Below are 21,874 nucleotides of genomic sequence, written 5' to 3' on the forward strand. Positions count from 1 at the left end.
TATGTTTATTTTATTTGGATCTAAAGCAATATGAGCATGTATTTACTGTATGTGCTTGGTAGTGGATTGAACGGTGGTTGTTAAGAAGAGATACCTCCCTGTCAATCTCACCAAGATCTGAATGTTATCTTTTTTGGAAAAAGGGTCTTTGCAGATGCAATTAAATTAAGAACATTGAGATGAGATCGTCCTGGATTACCTGGGTGAGCCCTAAATCCAATGACAAGTATCCTTGTGAGGGTCAGAAGAGAAGTCAGTATGAAGACTGAGGCAGAGTTTGGAGTAGTGTGGTCACAAGCCTAGGAACACCAAGGAATGCCAGCAGCCACCAGAAAAGCTGGAAGAGGCATGGATTCTCCCTTAGGGTCTTCTGAGAAAGTGATTTTTGGGATTCTCGCCTCCAGAGCTATGAGAGAGTGATTTCTGATTTTAGCTACCAAGTTTGTGGTAATTTGTTAGGGCAGCCACAGGGGACTAATCCCTACCCACTGTGAGGAATTCTTTCTGCCAAATGTGAGGGGTCCAGAATTGAGCAAGACAAGTCCTTGCTACCAGGAATGCAGACTTTTTTGAAAAGGAAACAAAAACATAATTACATATTACAATAAATTGAATACTCTAATTTGGTATAGGATGTTCTGAAAGCATTGAAGGGTACAGCTACCTTGGTTTAGAAAGTTTGGAGGATTTTTGAGGAAGAGACTTTTGATCTGGGTTTGAATGAGGAGTAAGAGTGTACCTGGACAGAGGGGCTGGAGGGAGAAATGCGTATCAAAGGGTGTGCCCTGTTCCTTTAACCCCCCTGTGACGTGAGCACCTCATCTCAAATCTTATTATCTTCAATTAGAGTAAAGCACATTGTCAATTTGAGGCTGCCTTATCTCATACTCTAGTAGTATGCCTCGGTGGTAAATAGAAAAGATAAAAAAAAAAAAAAATCACCCTCCATCCAGGTCCCATCACTTATTCTTCTGGCTCAGTATGAAATCAGTGGCCTACACATGAGGCCACGGGTATAAAGAGCTGCTTACTCTGTGATGGGGCAGGGGAAAGGGTTGGTAAGCTTCTGTATAAAGGGCCAGAAACTAAATATTTTATTTATTTATTTTTTGAAGTAAATATTTTAGACTGCTGTCTACATAGGGTGTCCAGGGCTGTGCATGTATATGTATATGTGTGTATATATATAAATTTTCAAAACACACATATATAAATTACAACTTTTTAAAAATATGTTCTACAACATACATATTTGTTGAATATGTATGTTGAAAAACTTTTCTTGGAGAGCAGGCCTTACAGAAACAGGTCCTGTGCTCTATGTGGCCTATAGGCCGCAGTCTGCTGACCCTTGTTCTGTGATATATTAAACTAGGGCTTTCTTTTTCTTTGTAAAGGAGAGTGAAATATTTCTGCTGTAAAGAAGAGATATAAATATGAACAACTTAAAATCTGAGCCAAGGTATTAGCGATTTAAATTTACGACTTTCTAACCTTAAACAAATATTGAACAAGCTTACAAATGGCCAGGAAATTTTCTTTAACATCTTAAGTTTTCTTTAACATCTTTGCCCCTTTAATAAATGGAACTTAAAAAGCATATTTCAAAGATTCAGAAGAAGAGGAAGCATGACATGTTAATGTTTCTCTAATAACACCACTTTCAAAGGCTACATTTCTAGTTTAGTAACTAATAACATTTTAAAAAGCCCATTTCTTTTTCATTAGCACAGATGTTTTCCTATGCGAGAGGTATTGTGTTTTGAAAGATGCTTTAACGACATTATGTTCTTTAGGATGTAATTGGACATTTTCGCTCGTCTTAGGAGGGAACTTTCTTTTTTAGGCTTTTTTTTCCTTCTTTTTTTCATTCATAGCTCCTGAAACTTCCCAAAGTGCTGTAGCTTCAGAAATTGCCAACAAATTATTTTAGGATTATTTTCAGTTCTCTTAAGGTAAGCTACTATAGGTATCTCAAAGATGACTTAATTTTAGTTCCTACAAAGCAGTTACAAATTAGGTGTTATAAAAAACTTTACTTTGAGCCTAAAATGAAAAGAATATTAAGGATATTTTCAAAAGATGTCTTACAGGTCAGACTTTCTTTCAGGCTATAGTACAGTTCTCATCTGTTCTTTTTTTTTCCCCACTGGGTACATACAGTTCAAGTGGATCAATAAAATTTGCTGAGGCAAAAGGTAATTTTGAATACAAATTGTATTCTGGAAGTCAATCTGAGATACAAAATTAGGATGCTTAGCAGTCGGTCTCTTGTGTTCCACGTGGTACTTGTATCTTATTTCTAGGTTACGAGCCACCGATTCCTTACCCTCCAACTGCTTGCTTTAGCTGCATCTCTCATCCCACTGACCTCCTTTCAGAGAAAGATCTCAAGTCATTTCGGTTTCATTCAGACCAACTGTGATATCATTGGTGAAGTCTGGCAAAACAATTAGAATTTTTGCATTTGTTGAGTGGATTACAGAAACTGCAGTCCATCTCCTTGGCGTAGACTAGGCCATTAGGTTGTAACACGAGTTATTATTTGTTCCCATTCCCCAGTCTAGAGGAAGAGACCAAGCACATTGGATGACCTCTAGAGTTACGCTGTGATAAGAACTGTAGTCCTGGCCATAGAGGGAAAGTCATGGTAACTCCTAAGAATGCTCTGTGGAGGGATGGCCTATGAGCCACACCTTGATGGGTGGGTTGCTTTTGAATGGGTGGAGGGAGAGGAAAGGGCTGTCCAGGAACAGGAAGCAGCTTGAGCTCAGGGTGAGGCAGGAAGTGCTGGGTGTGTATAGGGCTGAGGTCCACTGTGGCTGATTGAACCCACAGAAATGCTTTCTTTGGAAATATACAATGCTTTCATAGATTTAAGCCAGCAGAGAAACTTGAGAGACTTCACTTTAAAAATTTAGATTTCCAATTTCTTTTGAAAACTTTGAATATTTTATAACCATTGGTTGAAGCTTATCGTTATTCCTTGGTCCCACATTATTTTAATTACTATATTTTAGTCATTTTAATGTGGATTAAAGTCTTCCCTCCCCCCCCTCCCCCCCCTGCCGCCAAATGTCTTGGCTACTATGGCCACTTTATTCCATATCACTTTTTTTTTTAATGTTTATTTTATTTTAGAGCATGTGAGCAGGGGAGGGGCAGAGAGAAAGAGGGAGACAGAGGATCTGAAGCAGGCTCTGCACTGTTAGAGCAGAGCCCATTGTAGGGCTCAAATCCATGACCTGAGCTGAAGTCACTTAACTGACTGAGTCACCCAGGTGCCCCTGTCTTTTTTTTTTTTTTTTTTTTTTTAAGTTTATTTATTTTGAGAGAGAGGGAGGGAGAGAGCGAGCGAGCATGAGCTGGGGAGGAGAAGAGAGAGACAGGGACAAGGAGAATCCCAAATAGGCTGCACATTGTTCATGCAGAGCCTGAATCAGGGTTCCGTCTCACAGACCATGAGATTATGACCTGAGCCGAAATCAAGAGCTGGTGTTCAACCCACTGAGCCACCCAGGTACTCTAATTCCATAGGACTTTTATAATTATTTTATTTTACTAGAAATATGGTATGTATTTATAGTTTACTTAAACTTTGTTTTATGTTGTTTTTCAGTAAAACATAGATTTGAGTTCTATAGATATTTTATATTTGTAGTTGCTATTGTGAATGTACCCCTCGACCTTTTATATTTTTTAACTAGTCATTGTTGGCATGTTTTTGTAGGAAATCCCCATTGTTTGGATTGACATTTTTATTATGTTAAGGAAGTACCCTTTTCTGTTTTCCCTAAGAATTATAATCAAGAATAGATTTCAAATTTTATCAAATGTTGGGCATCTTATAATATTCCTTTTTGACATGTTAGTGCTTTGGATCATAGTATGTGGCTTTTTAGTAGTAAATTAGTAAGCTTCACATGTTTTTCTGTGTTCTAGAGTAGTCAGAGCATCAGAATGATCTGTTAAAAGTAATTTTGAAATCTATCATCTGTTCTTTGAATATTGGGAAACTTGATATCTGTATCTTTTTAAAATAAGTAATTATTTAGGTTTATTCCCCCCACTGCATCCCACATAGTCTGTTCTGTAGCATTGATCCATTCAGATTTCCTACTTCTTTTAAATCAATATTGATTGATATTCATGGTTACCTCTAAAATAATGTTGTAGTTGTTTTCAGATTTGTTAGCATAAATGTAAACATGTATTTAAAAAATTTCCATTTGGTGGTTAAAAGCAGTTCTTCATTTCATGATTTGTGTATTTTATATCCTTGAAAATTAGTTTATGTCTTACCATTTAAAAAATATTCAAGTTTAGTACTTCTGTTTTCTGTTGCATTTCCTAATTGGCTGTTTGAGTATGGTTAGAGTTTAAATTTAGTTATTCTTTTTCTTTCTTTCTTTCTTTCTTTCTTTCTTTCTGGAGAGAGTGTGTGAGCATGGAGGGACAGATGGGGGGGAGAGAGAGAGAGAGAGAGAGAGAGAGAGAGAGAGAGAGAGAGAGAGAGAGAGAGAATATGAATGAATGCATGAATGAATGAATCTCAAGCAGGCTCCACCTCAAGACCCTGCAATCATGACCCGAGCCGAAATCGAGAGTCGGATGCTCAATGACTGAGCCACCCAGGTGCCCCTAGTTACTCATTTTTAGTTAAAACTGATACTTTCTGTGTTTTAGGATTCACTGAAAATTGTTTGCACACAGTATATGAGTAGTTTAGATAAAATTGCCACATATATTTAAAAACAATGTATGAACTCAATGTAAAATTTGATGTAAAGGTGCTAACCTTAGTCTGTTGTTCTTAAAGAGTTCTTGGCTTCTGGAAGAAAGATCATATGTAAGTGAACATTTAGAGTTTTTCAGTTGTAGAGCAGTCAGTAGGAATTCAGCAGCCATCTGATACCCTAATAGTTTTGAAAAAGTTGATCTACGGAGATTCTCAGGAAACCGGGGTGATGTAGACATAGGTTAAGTTATTGCTACTGTTCCAGAGCACAGTGCATGTACTCAAAGAGATGGGGGGACATACTTCAGAAGAATGTGGAAAGAGCCTTTTGATAGGATCATTACTGGATGAGTATGAAGTGTCTGTGCCATCACAGACATGTGGATGCATTTAGTTTCTGAGATGGCTGATGCTATAAGAAGTAAAGTGTTAAAAAAAGGTGGGGTGGGGAGGAACAAAATAGCACATGGAAGATTGAGCATTTTTATCGAATGGAAAGTAAAGGACTATATGTAGAGTGGATAAGCCTAAACTTTGTTTTATCAAGACAAATGATCTAACATATCTCATAACTAAATATTTTTGTGAGAACAATTGCTTTTTCTCTTGAAACTTGTATAAAATGTATTTGTCTCGACTGTTTGTTGACCGGAATCTCAAGGCCTATATGTGGGCATTTCCACTTTGATGTCTTCTCTTTGCTCCTCAGCAACTCATGTTCTGACCAAGTGGATGCATCATTTTTCAGGTACAGGGCAAGTTTCAATGGCTTTACTGGGCTTTCCTTGATTTCTAGTGTCTGATAAGTGGTTTATTTCTCTAAGCTTTTTTTTTTTAATTCTTTAAATTGGTATACATACCTAGAGATCTCAGAGTTAAATAGGTAGAACATGAAATGATCTAAAAAGTGATGAATGAACATTCCTTTTTTATTTTTATCTCAATAGGGATTATTATCTTGAAATCCAACATATTTCTTTAACTTAGTGGTACTGTAATTACAAATTTTGATTGGAAAGTGTAGAGAAAAATTGCATAGAGACTCTTACCTGGAATATTTGCTCTTGGAAATGGAATCCTGAATACACATGTGTCCCATGTAGCCATCTTTAGCCTCTTTTTGTTCGAGTTGTTTTGAATTGGAACTAACTCCCTTGGCGAGGGTGTACTGTCCTAATACAGAAAAAGAATAAGAAAGTCTTTCTTGAATTGTTTGGCTTGGCTCTGTTATATGGTCAGTGGAGAGATAGTTTGAGTTGCTACAACACCGTATTGTCTTTATAGATAGAGAAAAATGCCTAACAATACTTGTGTTAGAGCAGATGTCTAATAATCATTTGCTTAGCATAATAAAATTATCTGTTTTCTAGATAGTTTTATTTTGTCGAATGTGACTTAACTTATGGTCTTCATAAACCAGTGAAAAATTCATAATTTATGTGAGCAGTTTTGTAAGTATGCATTTATTTTAACTCCAGAAAATGTCATTGCTTATCAATAATGCGAACGTTTTGAAAAAATGTTGAAAAAAAAAATGTTCAATTTGAAAATTGAAAAAACAATTTATGTCTTGAAATGTAGTGTTGAGTAAAAGAAATGGGAATTTAATTATAAAGTGCCCTAAATTAGTCTCACTTTTATTATGTTAGAAAACTTTTCATTTCCTCTTCTAGTGAAGTGTATTAATCAAGACATCACCAATATTTAAATTAATAAGTGAACTTTTCAGATAATTAAATGAAAATTTTATGTTAAATATTTAAATGCAATTTTAATGTCTAAGATGTCCAATTAAAAAATTGATATAGTTGTTGAAATACCTGTATTATCAAAACAGTCTCAAATATCAGTTTAGATAGCTACTTGTTTAAGACTCTGAAAGCATTTCCTATATACAGGTAAAGCATAGATGAAGCCTTTAATAGCTAGTAAGCAGCAAATGTGATTATGAAATATAATTGACTATGAGTGCCTTGAGGACAGGGACAATGCTTTATAAATAGCCTTGAATTCTTAGCTACTGTGGTACAAGCTATATAGAGTAGGGGCTCAATCAAGTGTGTGAAATTCAATTATACCATTTCTTTTTAAAGCTGACAGAAATTGCTATCTCATAACTACCTTAATTTTATTACAATAAGAGGTGATGCTGAGAGCATCAGTGTCTGGACTTGAGTTCCCCTCCCCACACACTGTCCTTACACATGATATGAAAGGCGTTTTCTCCCTCTCACTTTACAAAAGCCTTCTTCCTCCTCTCCTTGGGAGATAATTAGGCACAGTGTGTATTAGTTTTTATCCTTTTATTTTCAGTGCTTGAGTATTGAATTATTTGAACAAGCACTTCATCCTTTTATAGAAAAGGTCCTCCTTCAGAAGCTGTGTTTCTGTTAACATGTTCAGGTTGGAAGCCAAGTAATGCTGTCTCCTGCACTTGTGCCCTTGGTGAGAGAAGCCAAGAAGTCATCCTGTGTTTTCCATAGGAATCTATGAGTTTACTCTTTTGTCAAGGACCTTTTCCCTCTCCTCTCTACTTTTCCTTCCCCTTGCTGGCTTTCTCAGTACTTTTTTTCTCTTTGCTTTGTGAATACATTTACAGTAATGTCAAATTATTCTACTCTGTATTGTATGATGCTTCCAGTTAGACTATTTCAAATATGGTAATGATGTGATTTTAGTGTTTTTGCTTCTTCCCATTTTCCCTTCATTAATCAGGTTGATATTTTTCAAAAAATTTAAACAACTAGTCTGGTAAAGTTGGAGATAATTTGGGACAAAACTAAATTCTGTTTTGGAGATTTAAAATTCATTTAGTTGTAGTATTTCTAGAAAATACTTGAATTTTAAGAAGTCTGAAATGGCTAAGTAAGTTACTATTTTTTTTTTTTTTTTTTTTTTGGCAGTATATCTCCTGACCTTATGTTTAGACCATCGGAACTGCATAATTGTTACCAACTTTCTTAAGAGAGTTATGAATACAGTTATCCAGTAAACCTTGTATTTATTTAGTAAAAGAACAGGTGTCTTTGACCAGCATTGAAACAGTCATTTCCTTATGCTGCACTTGGCCCTGGTGATGTACCAAATATAATGGTGACTCAGTCCACTGTGAACTATGCAGCTTATGGTCCAGTAGAAAAGACAGACATCCAACAAATAATTTCAGAAATTAATTAAATTAATACTATGGGTAAAGGGCTATTGAGGAAAAGTATACGGTGCCACTATGGAACCTATACAGAGCACAGCAGTGGTCCTAACCTACTTGAGTAATGTTTACTCATCAAGTTTAAAGTATAGGCATCTCTTCACCATATTTCATCTCACAGTTTCCAATGTCTGTTAGTTTTGGTGATTCTCTTTTAAGTTGCTAGCCTATTGCTTCTTGAAATCTAATGAATTTAGGAGTCAGTAGATTTAATTAGGAAGACTGTGTGTGGTCATGAACTTCTACACTGAATGAGGAAAATGTTTTCTTTATAGAATATTATTGACTCCAAAATTATATATTAGCTATCTCTAGCTATATTATATTTTCAGTCTGTGTGACGGGGAAAATGGTGATGCCATGAACAGAAATAAGGAAGCTGAGAGAAATATAGGTGATCTGGAGACAACAGTAAAAGCCATATCTGACTTGACCAAGAAAGTCGGGTCCTGATCACTCAAAACCTTAGGTATATAGATTCACTGAAACCACATGGTATTGAATAGCATGTAATCTTTAGTGATTCAGAGGACATGCAAGTCAAGAAATTTTGGTACCATATTCATCTTTATGAATCTCAATTTATGTGAATGTGCAGAAATGTCAGGCTGTAAAGTTACGGTTGAATAAATGTCGGATAACAGAACATGAGTTTAATCATTCAGTGAATATCTCTACCTGTCCACAGAGGAATAATGATGTAGTACTCAAAACTCTCTGGAAACAAAATGTACAAATCATTGAAATAATGTAACAAAAATATGTTCAACTGTGATGATTCACAAGCCCCCCAAAAATACCTCATCTGGGAATTTTCATTATGTGTATATGCTTCTCTATTTTTGAATGGGGTGTGTGTGTGTGTGTGTGTGTGTGTGTGTGTGTGTGTGTGTGTGTCTGCCTGCCTGCATGTACGAACGTGTGTTTTAATAACTGGGTAAAATAATTTTGTGACCCAGTTTTGGAAGGGTAATTACCCCACTGGAAAAAATGGCTCTGAGTTTTAAAAAAAAAACTTTCAAAAGTTTATGTATTTTTGAAACAGAGAGAGAGAGAGAGAGAGAGAGAATGAAAACATGAGTGGGAGACACAGAATCTGAAGCAGGCTCCAGGCTCTGAACTGTCAGCACAGAGCCTGACCAGGGACTCAAACCCATGAACCGTTGGGTCATGACCTGAGCCAAAGTTAGACACTTAACCGACTGAGCCACCCAGGCACCCTGCTCTGACTTTTCTTGTATTAAATTCACTTTTTAGGATCTATTGCAATGTTATGTTTTAGCTAACTCCATCTACTTCTAACAAAACTTCTATCATTTGTCTTAAACTATTATGTAAACTGTGATGCTGTGATAAAGTAGGTCTCATTTTGTGATGATGAGTTATTTGTGTAATCATACTTTATTTGATAGTATCATAGTAGATCAAGCCTTTTGAAACTTGGCAGAATTGAATTATGGCTCATCAATACATATTCATAGTGGTTTTGAAATTGTCTCTTTCATTTCAAATCCTTTAAAGGAAAATGAAACATTTCCTTAATTTTGATTATTTATGTTTTTTCCTCAAAAAGATCCACAAAGTCAACACAAATAGCACATTATAGCTTCACCAAATACCTCTAATTAAAAATGTGGACTTTGGGGGCGCCTGGGTGGCTCAGTCCGTTGGGCGGCAGACTTTGGCTCAGGTCATGATCTCGCGGTCCGTGAGTTCGAGCCCCGCATCGGGCTCTGTGCTGACAGCTCAGAGCCTGGAGCCTGTTTCAGATTCTCTGTCTCCCTCTCTCTGACCCTCCCCCGTTCATGGTCTGTCTCTCTCTGTCTCAAAAATAAATGTTAAAAAAAAAAAATTAAAAAAAAAATGTGGACTTTGTTCTTCAGAATTCTCTGTGGGGTGTACTTAGGCTATTTAGGAGATTGTCTGCTTGTTAGTGACCGCTGATAGCCAGCATATCCCTGCTCCTGCTACACTCTGCTATTTTAGATTCAGAGTACCTTCGAATGGGCATTTTTCATGCTGCATTGTTGATATTTCTTAGCAGCTGGGTTAACGTCATTGAAATTGCAAAGTTTTCAGATCAAATCGTTGTTTTAATTTGACACCATGAAGAAACCCTCAAACGACCAGCTAAAAGGATCTTCCTAGTTAATAATCTTAGAAAATTAAAAACAAAAAGGAAAAAAAATCTTCAGTGAAATTTTGTTTTCAACATCTGGTGTGAAATTATACAGTGTCCTAGAAGTAGTTTTCCAATAGAATTTTTAGAAATAAAAATTTTTAAAATTATCTATTTAGAAATAATTTCAAATTTATAGTAAGTTGTATTATCAGTACAGTTGTTAGCATTTCACCAAGTTTGCTGCCTCATATGCCTCTGTCTCCCATTATCATTGGTGTCTTAATGAGACATTTGAGAGCAAACTCTGGACATGATGCCCATCATTCCTAAATTCTTTAGTGTATTTTTGCCCAAAAAAAGAACACTCATGCATAACTACCGTACATACGATGAGTTCCAAAGTCAGGAAGTCCACACTGATACAACACAGCCATCCAATCCACAGATTTCGTTCATATTTCACCAACTACCCCATTGCCTTTCCATTCTGGTGAGAAAGCCATCCAAGGACATTCACTGCAGTCAGTGGACATGTGTCTTCAGCTCCTCCAGTTGGGAATATTTCCTCAGTCACTTCGGTTTTTCATGTCTTTGACAGTTGTGTAGGATACAGGCCTTACATTTTATAGGATTATCCTGAGCCATTGATGGTGTTAGTTTTGATCATCTGGTCATGTTAGTGCCTGCGATTTCCCTTCCATAAAGGCACCATTTACCCTGTGTAATTGATTAGTGCTAAAATTATACCAGTATCCCTTTCCTCATCATAGTTCCATCCACCAGGCTTGTTTTCCATGAATGCTTTGCCTAATCAGCCACTGCAGTGATACTTGCCAAGTGGTGATTTTCATTTTGTGTCAGTTCTACTGGTAATGTGCTTTGTGGAAGAGCCTTCCCTTTTCCCTCACTGATTTATTTTTTCATGTATCGCAGATTCCTAGTTCTTTCAATGGGCTACGGTATGTTACTATCCTTACTTATTTTGATGCTCATGTATATTATCCCAGGCTTGGCAAATGGAAGTCTCTTCTAAGTAGCTCATGTGTCTTTTGGCCCATCCTCATCAATTTTTGAGTACTTCTTTATTTTGGGGCACAGTAGGTAGTGACAGTCTCACCTTGTGCTAGCCCCCTCTTTGTAATACATTATCTCTCTTCAGGCACCCCGTGTTCCTGTTAGTAGAGAATGGTACGTAGAAAGTAAGACTGGGGTGGGTAGTTGTAAATAAATGGCTTCTGGCTTTTGTCTTCCCCTCTGTAAAACAAAACAAAACAAAACAAAACAAAACAAAACAAAACAAAGGCACAAGTAAGTGGACCCACACAGTTGAAACCTGTATTGTTCAAAGGTCAGTTGTGCTTCTGATTTCAATCCAGCATTTCAGAGTTCTTTTTAGTCTTTGCCCTTTCTGTGTTTGTAAATACTGCTCCAGCGGTAAGAAGTCTAGGCTTAGCCTCAGCGTATGTTATTTATTTGCTTGATCATTTTACCAATTTCCCCTATCCTCTCTCTCTGTCTTACTGCCTGATATCACCTCACCCTCCATTACTGGTGCCCTGTGTCCTTGGTCTCCAATGGTCAGCTGCCAGCATGCCTCTGTGCTGCTCCGTTCTGTCCCTCCCCTCTCCAGGACGTTGGAGCCACTGCGCATGCTCACCTGCGCATGCCCTCCCCCTTCCCCCACAGCACTCCTTGTCCTCTAAAGCTGCTAGGCACAAATCAGTGTTTCGAGGTTGAATTCATACCATTGTATGCTGTTAACACTATTGTTAGAATGTGTGTATGTGTTTTGTTTTCAGTTTACATCCACCCTCAGCCCACCCCACGTACTCTGAGGCATCACGCGAGGTATACTACAGAAGTGAAGAAGGTAGACACAGTCTCCATCCATATGGAACCATGACTGGGGGGTGAAACCATTGAATTACGGATGATGATAAATGTTATAGAAGTACATTGGAAGTGCTTTCCTAGTACCCCTGTACTTAATGTTATCTTTGTCCTCCAAGATTTACTGAATGAATTACTTGGCATTTGTGGTGTGAGTATATGTATATAGCTAGGTTCAAGGAGAGGCTGAGAGAGGTACAGAATCTCTGAGTATAAGGCCATTACTCTCATGTGATGGTCTCACATAGTCTTCCTCTCTTGGTCGGAGGGTACTAGCTCATGTTTCTGAATAAGGTGAGGTTCATATTGTATAAGTTTATATGCTTTTGGGGGTTGGTGTAGGGCAAAGAGATTTCTTTAAAACCATTTAGAGAATAAGAATTAGGAATATAAGTCCAACAGCAGAACATGAGTCATCAAAATAGCCTTTTCTGACATTCAGAAAGTAAACACGTTAATGAAACGTCGCTCATTTGTGTTGTATAACATGGCCTATGGCATGCAACATTATCATTTTAAAGATTTGAAAATATTAAGTGTTCTGTGTGAACTTGTTTACTTGTTTGCTTAAATACAAACCTTTTTATGTTTTGAATACAATTGCATAATAATAGTGCAGAACTATATAAACTGCCTAGGAAAGTATTTTCTAAAAAATGTTAAGCAAGCAATGAAGACTCCTTGCATAAAATTTGAAAAACAAAGGTTACCAGAGTCTAATTTTTATGATGGCTCTTTCCTGTGATGTTAACTAAATAAATATCTGAGAAGTACACATTCCTGTCTTGTGTCAAAACCTACATATGAGGTTTGGTAAAGCCATTCATTATTCAGTCTGAGAACTTGAGGGCAGTAGGTCTGAAGAGTCCCGGAAGCTTGAAGGAAGTTCAGAAATTGTCTGTCTTCTGAAGACAAAAGTAAAGTGACTTGTCCTAGGTCTTTGTAGAGTTTGAATGCAATAGTGCCAGGGTCCTAGATAGGAATATAGCTGTTGGGACGCCCAGTCAAAATCTGTATCCCAGGACTCAGTGCTTCTGGAGGTGGTGGTGGTGGTGGTTTAATAATCATGATTATAATGATGTTTGTAATTATTATTATTTGATTGGGCTAGCAGTTTGTAACACCAAGCTGCTGCCAGGAGGTAAGCAATACTGACGGTAATTACCTGGATCATTTTTAGCACTTAATTAAAATGGGCCCGGTGTCCTCTCATTATCTGATTTCAAGATTCTGAGCAGTGAGTTCAGCATTAGCTGTGAGTGAGAAACTGAAAATCTGAATTACCTTTAGTGTTATGATTGAAATGATTACATTCTTGGGACCAAGATTTCTGGGATTCTAGGAGGAGGTGAATGCCACAGAGAGAAATTCAGAGCTGAGTGTCTAAATATCATTTGATAGTAGAAGCTAACTGAGGCTTATAAAATTTAGTTGAGCTGCTGGTTGCTTCCATTTCTTAGTTTCTTTCTTTATTGGGTTTATATGTGTCATGAAGGGAAGAGAATAGAAAATTGAGTTCTGAAGATCTGTGTGTAGGCCAACAGATGCACCTAGAAGTCAAAAGGAATATTTTTTAAAAGTACTTGGAGGAAGCAATTTGTGGAGTAGGGGCCTCAGTATGGAAAAATAATGAGTTGCTGCGTTAGAAAAAAGTTGCTTTGCAGACATTTAAATCCTAAAACACATGAATATATGTATAACATTTATATTTTAAAGTATGCTGTGTGGTTAAGTGTTTGTGAAAATACTGGAAACTTAAAAATGTGTTAAGAATGTTGGGATGTACTGTCTGAGTCTTGTTAGCTCAGCAGCATATGTAATATTCCGTCTTTGGGCCAAGGTTGTGATGCCTTAAACGTTACTGTGATTTAATAATAGTTTTTAGAAATTTGAAACTGTTTAAGCAGACTCTACACTCCCATTTACAACTCATACGTGATGTGATTTTGTGCCCCAGTTTTCCTCCTGTTTTTGGTTGTTAACTAAAGGAAAAAGCCAGAGCGAGCTTTAGTATTACAGATCCAGCAAAGGGTATAGTACACACTAATCACATTCTCACCGTTAAAAGTTCGTCCACAGATGTTTGTAGAAGTGATACTTCATTGTATTTTCTGAAAATGCCAGGTATCCCTGGAACTCTGAGAGCTCGCCAAATTAATTTATACTAGTCATAAAATCCTTGAGAAAACACCTGTTTCACCATCTCTGAACATGGCTCTCGCAGACTCTTTAAGAGCTTTGAATTTGAACTCAGAAATGTCTGACTTGTTGTTGCTTATGAATCCAGGTCTTTAACTTTTTTTTGCATCACCTTTTACATAATGAATTAAGCTTAAGGCCACAGACGGTGTCGGGCATTTCCTGAACTTGGTCATAAACCCCTTTCTAGTTTTTTAGAGTTCTCTGGGCAGAATTTTATTCTGTTTGCTCCTCCATCGTACCATTGGAGAAGAAGCAGGCTGAGAAGGTGGTGTTTTGGCTCCCTTCTTGTTTTGATTTTCAGTGATCCTGGAAGGTAATTTTTTCTTCTAATAAGTGGTAACCGCATGTGTGAGCCAAGGATAAAAGGAAAAATGACACTGGTAGAGTTTTCTTGCCGTAGGTATAACCTACTTAGTTTCCTAGGAAACAGAAACATGATTTACAAATACTGATTTGAAAAAGCTTGAAGGAAATCCCAGGCCATTGTTTCTGCCTTTAAAATAGTTTCTCTGAAGAGATCAAGTTAAATAATTGAATCTTGAATGATCACATTTTATTTAGAATGTATCTTGTATATTGAGAAATTCTTAATTTGGATTGAGGTTCATTATGGTTGCAATATTTGGTACCCATCTCTCATTTTTCTGTGCTGGAGAAATCGGCGGGCAGTAGACTCTCCTCACCCACCTTTTGCTTTTCTGAGCCCTGTACTGAATGCCAATGAAATGATCCAAAGGAAGATAAACTTAATTTAAGATGCACCTAAGAGTTTAGTTAGAATGTTGAACTCTTATAGTCCATTTTGTGGAAAACTTTTGGAGTTGTTTGAATTCTGCTGCTTTCAGTATTACCAAATCAGATGGAGTCTTTAAGTTTTATAACTAAAAGGGGAAGAAGAGAGCCACCAGAAACAGCCTCTGAGCACTTGTCAGCAAATTAACGTAGCTAAGAGGAACTGCTCAGGATCTGTGTAAAAGTTGAGCCTCTTCAGACAAAAAAAGGCTTGCTCGTAACCTGATGAAAGATGGTAGGAATCTGGGTGGGGAAGCCTACCTTCAGGGGATCCCATGAAGGTGTAAGAGGTACAGGGTGCGTTTTTGTGTGTGTGGAACTGGGTGTCCTTGATGGCATCACAATACCATGCTGAAGAGAACTCAGCACACCCAGTGCTATCCTGGAATCTGATATGTGCCCTGGCAGAGGTCATTCTCAAAGTAACCAGTGTTCAAAATGGTAACCTCAAGTCACTAAGAATAGTTAGTTGTTTTCAGCACATTCTTTATAAGCAATTGGAAATATGTAATATTGTTTATAAACATTTAAAAAATTACAATAAAAATTATAATACTTAAGTGTTCATTGTATCAAAAATTCAGCCATTTTCGAGGACTTATTCCTTGAAGATTCCAAATATTTGAGGTTTTACTAAATACAGTTTTATTGTCAGTAACCCCTGACATTTCTTCTTAAAATTTTTTAATTAAAAATTTTTTTGAACGTTTATCTTGAGAGAGAGAGTGAGAGAGTGTGTGCACACCCTAGAGGGGGAGGGACAGAGAGAGCGGGAGGTACAGAATCCAAAGCAGGCTTCAGGCTCTGAGCTGTCAGCACAGAGCTGGATGCGGGGCTTGAACCCTTGGACTGCAAGATCATGACCTGAGCCGAAGTTGGAGGCTTAACAGACTGAGCCACCCGGGCACCTCTAACCCCTGACATTTCTAATCTGAAATCCCATGTGGGGTTTTTACTTACATCCCAAGAATCTGGGGGGGGGGGGGGGGGAAGGAAATGAATTGATCTTTTGTGCAACCTGGAGATTTGAAAAAATGTAAACTTTTCAGGCTGGAGAATATATGATTAGAGTCTATAAAATGCAGACCTGTTGATCATATCTCAGAAATCTGTATTAGAACTGAGTTCTCCCATGAAATCTGAACAATATTAAGTGTAAAACAAGTGAAAGAAATAATGCTGCATACAATGAGTAGAATAACTATAAAATATATTATGTATGTGAGGTGTTTTATATTGAAAAAATCATCAAAAATGCTTTAAAGATATAGGCAAATCAATAGGACAATGAATATAAAAGCTTTTTTGGTTGTAGAAAAAAACATTTACTGAGTCCTTCCTATGTGACAGGCATGGTGCTTCATCTGGGGGTTCCTGGCCCAATCCTTTTCCCTTAGACACACAATCTGGTGAGGAGATAACTTATGTATGTGATATACATGTGCTCTATGAAGGAAGGCACAGAGTCCTTTGGAAGCCCATTGTGCTCAGATCATTTCTTCCCCTCCATGAAAGTTACGTGCATATGCTTTTTAAAACCTATAGTTTTCTAAATATCTTCAGATTGTATATATTTAGTCGTAATAAAACTGTCCATTTGGTTTCTCAAATGGTGAAGGATTAGAGGATACATCATTTGAATGAACATGATTTTAAAGTTTTCATGCTGTGTGTGTGTGTGTGCGTGCTTGTATGTGTGTATGACAGATATTTAGGAGTATAATTGTGTGTGTGTGTGTGTGTGTGTGTGTGTGTGTGTGTGTATATATGAGGTGTACTTAAAATATATAAAATTATATACATCAGAATCTATATACTGATTTAAATTCTGGAACTGCATACTTGTGTAACTTAAATCTAGAATATCTCTTAGCTGGCTTTTTTTTTCTCATTGTTTTTCACTTACATACCTAATGAGGTCTGAAATATTTGGGATAGATTGTCCTTCCCCAAGGAGGGAAATTGATATGCACGTGTTTTTAGTGACTAACTTATGTTGAAATCAAAGTGGTTGAAATAGTGGATTGCTATTTAAGTCAGAGTAATGCACCTTACATTAATTTGTATTTTTATTTATTTTACATACCTAGAAAAATTGACCTGAGGAATAGTGTGTTCATTATAGGCCCTCTCACTATATGTAATTTTTAGAATCCATTCTTGACTACATTTTCTTTTTTGCATAGGATATATTCTGAAAAACCTTACAATTAGAAGTTTATAGCTAGAATGCTCTTTAAAAACTAATTTCATCTAATTCCTTCAAGCTATTTACAAGCAAAGGACAATGACTATATTATGGTTATTCATAGTTTACAGAGTTAGTTTTTCATTGAATGGAACTCCAGCTTTGCCCAAATCTATGACTTCCATATTTTAATTTCTTTATTCTTTGTTTGATGTTATTTTGGGAACTAATGTCAGCAAAGGAAGCTAAAAAAGTTGCAGTGGAATCTCCATGAGATCTGGGACAGTTTTTAGATTTTTGTAGATATTTATTTCACTTATATAGATAAGTGGGAAGTAATTGTGAGAACTAAGAGACACCGCATATCATTTTTTCATGTAGATGGGAGAGGGAACAGGAGAGACCTGGTTTTGATGAGGAAAGAGCATGCGCATAGGCAAAGTAAGTAAAATAACAGAGTATTTTGTGTTAAAGAAAAATGAGGAGACAGAATGTGTTACCCAGAAATCACCTTTCTTTACCATGTTTTGGGTATATGCTTGCAATCTATCCCAAAAAGATGATTTTTGCCTCCTAAAGATGTCCATGGTGATTTTTTTTTTTTTTTTTTAACAACTTCACTAGCGCGAATGAAACAACCACTACCTTTGCTACCACTATCCACTTTACTTTTTAGCAGGCATTTACCTCAGGCTGGTTGGTGGTGGTAGGTTATGGAGCACTATTTTGTACTCCATGAGGGATCTAATGCAACTTTTCAAGTACAGCAACAATGTGGTGAAAACAGTAATGCAAAAAACTTAACCTGAGGAGCATGCAGATTGGATATAATGGGGGAGAAACTAGAGTCCAAGAAACCAAGTAGAAAGTAAAAATTGTGGTCTGGCCTAAAATAAGGGTGTTTGGGAATGCAAGCAGTAGATAGAATTAAGAGCATTTCCTGAAGAGTATTTTGAAGCCAGAGAACTACAAATATAGAGAAAGAGGGAGAGATTGGATGGTGAAGTTTCAGGGATGGGTGATTTGGAGAATGATGATGCCATTCCCACAGGGTCATTGTGGGAGAGGTGATTTGGGGTTATATTCTGAGTTCAGTATTGCTTAAATATAAGCTGCTAGTGGGGCATCTGAGTGCATGTGTACTCAGTCATTGGGATTAGGGAACTGGAGCTCAGGTAAGATTTTTGATCTGGAAAAAGACTTTTGAGCATAAGAGTTCTGGGCAGAACTTTAAGACATGATTCAGTACAGGGGTGAGGAAGATAGTTTGCCTTTATTCAGGAATAGCTATTTCAGCACTTGCTTCCAAGATTGTATTTCTGGTCCACTTATCCACTAGCATTTCCTAACCGTATGATTCAGGCAATTAAGTAAGATGTGTTTGATTATGAGTAAAGAAAATGAATTCAAATTGGCTTTAGTAATAAAAGGGGCTTTGGTTGCCTGATAAGAGAAAGTCCTGAGTTAGGTAGGTCTTCAGAATTAGTTTGGTTTAACATCTCAACAGTCTTTCTATCTCTCTGTGTCACTTTTAACTTCAGGCTGACTCCTGAAGTATACAGGAGTGAGAAGGAAGGTGTCTGTTGTTTTACTTGGAGAGTGAGAAGAAGTTGGCTTCTGGCAGCTCTCTTCAGAAGGTGAGGAAGCTTCTTTCTCAGGTGCCCCTGTGATAAAGATGCCATAATTCACCACGATTGTGGAATATTTTTCCATTCATACAGATCTTCTTTAATTTCTCTCAACATTGTTTTGTAGTTTTCAGAGTATAGGCTTTGTAATCCATTTGTTAAATTTATTCTCAAGTATTTCATTCTTTTTGATGCTATTGTAAATAGAGTTCCTTTTTAAATTGAGGTATAGTTGACACAACACTGTATTAGTTTCAGATGTACAACCTAACGATTCGATGTTTGTATATTTTCTAAAATGATCACCACAATGGCTAATTAACATTCCTTATCATACATAGTTACAGACTTTTGTTTTCCTTTGAAGGTAACTTTTAAGATTTACTTGGTTCGCAGTGTTAAATATGCAATATGGTATTATTTACTAGAGAGTAGAATTGTTTTCTTAATTTCATTTTTGGATTGTTTATGCAAGTGTATAGAAATAAAATTAATTTCTGTGTATTTATATTATACCCTGCAGTCTTTCTGAACTATTTATTCTAAGTTTTAAAATGGGTTCTGTAAGAATTTCTGATACACAGGATCATGTATTTGTGAATAGAGTTAGTTTTACTTTTCCCTTTCCAATCTGAATGGCTTTTATTTTTTTTTCTTGCTTAATTGCCTTGGCTAGAACTTTTAGTATAGTGTTGAAGAAAAGTGAGAGTAGATATTCTTGTCACTTTTTGATCTTGGGGAAAGCTTCTGTTTTTTCACCATTAAGTGTGATATAATCTATGGTTTTTGGTAAATGGCCTTTCTCATATTGAACACATTCCCTTCCATTCCTACTTCGTTGGGTATTTATATCATGAAAGGGGATTGGCTTTTTCGGATGTTTTTACTGCATTTATTGATATGATCATGTGGTTTTTGTTTTTTAGTCTATTGACATGGCGCAATACATTAATTTTCACATATTAAACCAACATTGTATATGTGGGATAAATCTCACTTGGTCATGATATGTAATTCTTTTTATATGTTGCTGGATGTGGTTCCACTGGTGTTTTGTTGTGGATTTTTGTATCCATATTCATAAGTGATAACAGTATGTAGTTTTCTTGTCTTTTTTGCAAATAATTCATTTTTAAATGCCTCTGTTTGGATTAACAGTGGAATTTTCAACAGGTTATTGATATTTTTTATGGACTTATCAAAGTACACACTTATTAAATAACATGGCTATGAATTAACAGTCTACCATCATATTTTGAAGATATATATATACACACATGTATATGTGTATATATACATATACGTGTATATATATATATATATACACACACACATGTATGTGTGTATACATATATACACACACACACACACACATATATATATATATATATATATATATATATATATATATATTTAAGGATTGGGACAAGAACACAGTAACATCTGTTTTTACAGGGGAAATACAGAATCTATTTTATTTATGAACCTAGTGTGTTTTCCACTTTTTTTTGCGTGGGTGGAAGTGTTTATTGACTGTGTGAGTATATGTGTGTGTGTGTGTGTGTGTGTGTGTGTGTGTGTGTTAATAGACTTATTTACCCCATCATATACCTGAAAAGCAATGGATATATTACAATATGAATAAAATAAAAATGAATTTTATGGAAATTAAACTTGGGTTTGTATTTAGAATTTTATTAACTTTTTTTGATAACTAAAGCATGAGAGTTTTACAAATGATAATTGCACAGTTGCACTAGAGGTGGTAGAATAACTTACTGCATATTATTTTTTAAGAACTTTGGACACAATACAGTTGTTTATAGCACAGTCTAAAAAATAAAGCCTATCTTGAAGCATCCTCATATGCATACAATTGAAGTTTGTATCTTTTTTTTTTTTTTAATGTTTATTTATTTTTGAGAGAGACAGAGACAGGATGTGAGTGGGTTAGGGGCAGAGAGAGAGGGAGACGCATAGTCTGAAGCAGGCTCCAGGCTCTGAGCTGTCAGCACAGAGCCCGACGCGGGGCTCGAACCCATGAGCTGTGAGATCATGACCTGAGCCGAAGTGGGACGCTCAACTGACTGAGCCACCCAGGCGCCCCTGAAGTTTGTATCTTTAATCATAATTACTTGTAAGTGATTGTAACACTTCAAAGAACTTTCACGTTTGTTATCCTATTTGGTCATCATCAGAGCCTTTTAAAAAATAGGAAATACTCTGATTCTAATTTGTCAGACAAATTCCGTTGTTGAAAGACCTTCAGGTTACAGATCTGTATAGTGATCTAGAATACCGGAAAGGTATTCGGAATCCCAGCCATATACTCTTTCTTATAAATCAAGTTAAGTCCATAAAAGTATCAGCTAAAGAACATATTCTGATTCTGAATGGCCCTCATTTTTTTCTCTTAGTCCTTTGGCATGCTAGAGTAGAAACAGCAGCCACCAGCATTTTCACTAGTGCAGGAGTCTCTGTGGTGGAGTACATTTCCCCAAAGGATGGTATTCTTAGTGGAGTTTCTGAACAGAAGGTTTGCCAGATACTAAGAGTTGTTTGCTCACCATCTTTCGTGGAGTTTTTAGTAGACCCCTTTCTGCTTAGGGTCCCGTGGTGTCGAGGGAGAACAGGACCGTGCTTTTGTATCTGGTCTGTAGGATATCACTCCCTCCTATAATCATTCATCCTTGTGAAGTTTCTAAGAATACGGGGTATGCTGCTAAAACTACCCTGGATCTTGCCCTCATTAGTGTTCTTGTTAAAAATGCACCTGGGTGTAGTAACAGGCAGTGCTTTCTTTTCTGCTCCTTTACTGTTTGTGCATTCAGCGGGGGCTTCCTGTAGAGCCCCCTTCTGTCTTCCTCTTCACGGTGTACTGGGAACCACCAATTAATTCTGTAGTAGTGCCTTACATTACAGAGGTTTTCATTTGACGCTAACAACTGAAGACCTTACTGCCTCTAATTTACAGATAAAAAACCCCTGAGGCTCAAGAACAACGTGACTAGAAGCTTAGAATGACGTGACCGGAAGAGGGTGGCATGAACTGGTCTAGAAGCCTCACTTCTATCAGATAATAAGCTCCTTGAGAACAGGGAGTACA

At 36.7% G+C, this 21,874-nt stretch overlaps 1 protein-coding gene across 5 annotated transcripts in view; it reads left to right on the forward strand.

The window, feature by feature from the left end:
• Nucleotides 1-21,874, forward strand: part of KLF12 (KLF transcription factor 12) — a 438,687-nt gene that overhangs the window by 25,266 nt on the left and 391,547 nt on the right. The gene's annotated exons all lie outside the window — the stretch shown is intronic.

This window comes from Panthera onca, chromosome A1, assembly GCF_046562875.1.
Source record: "Panthera onca isolate mPanOnc1 chromosome A1, mPanOnc1 haplotype 2, whole genome shotgun sequence".
Classification (NCBI taxonomy): domain Eukaryota; kingdom Metazoa; phylum Chordata; class Mammalia; order Carnivora; family Felidae; genus Panthera; species Panthera onca.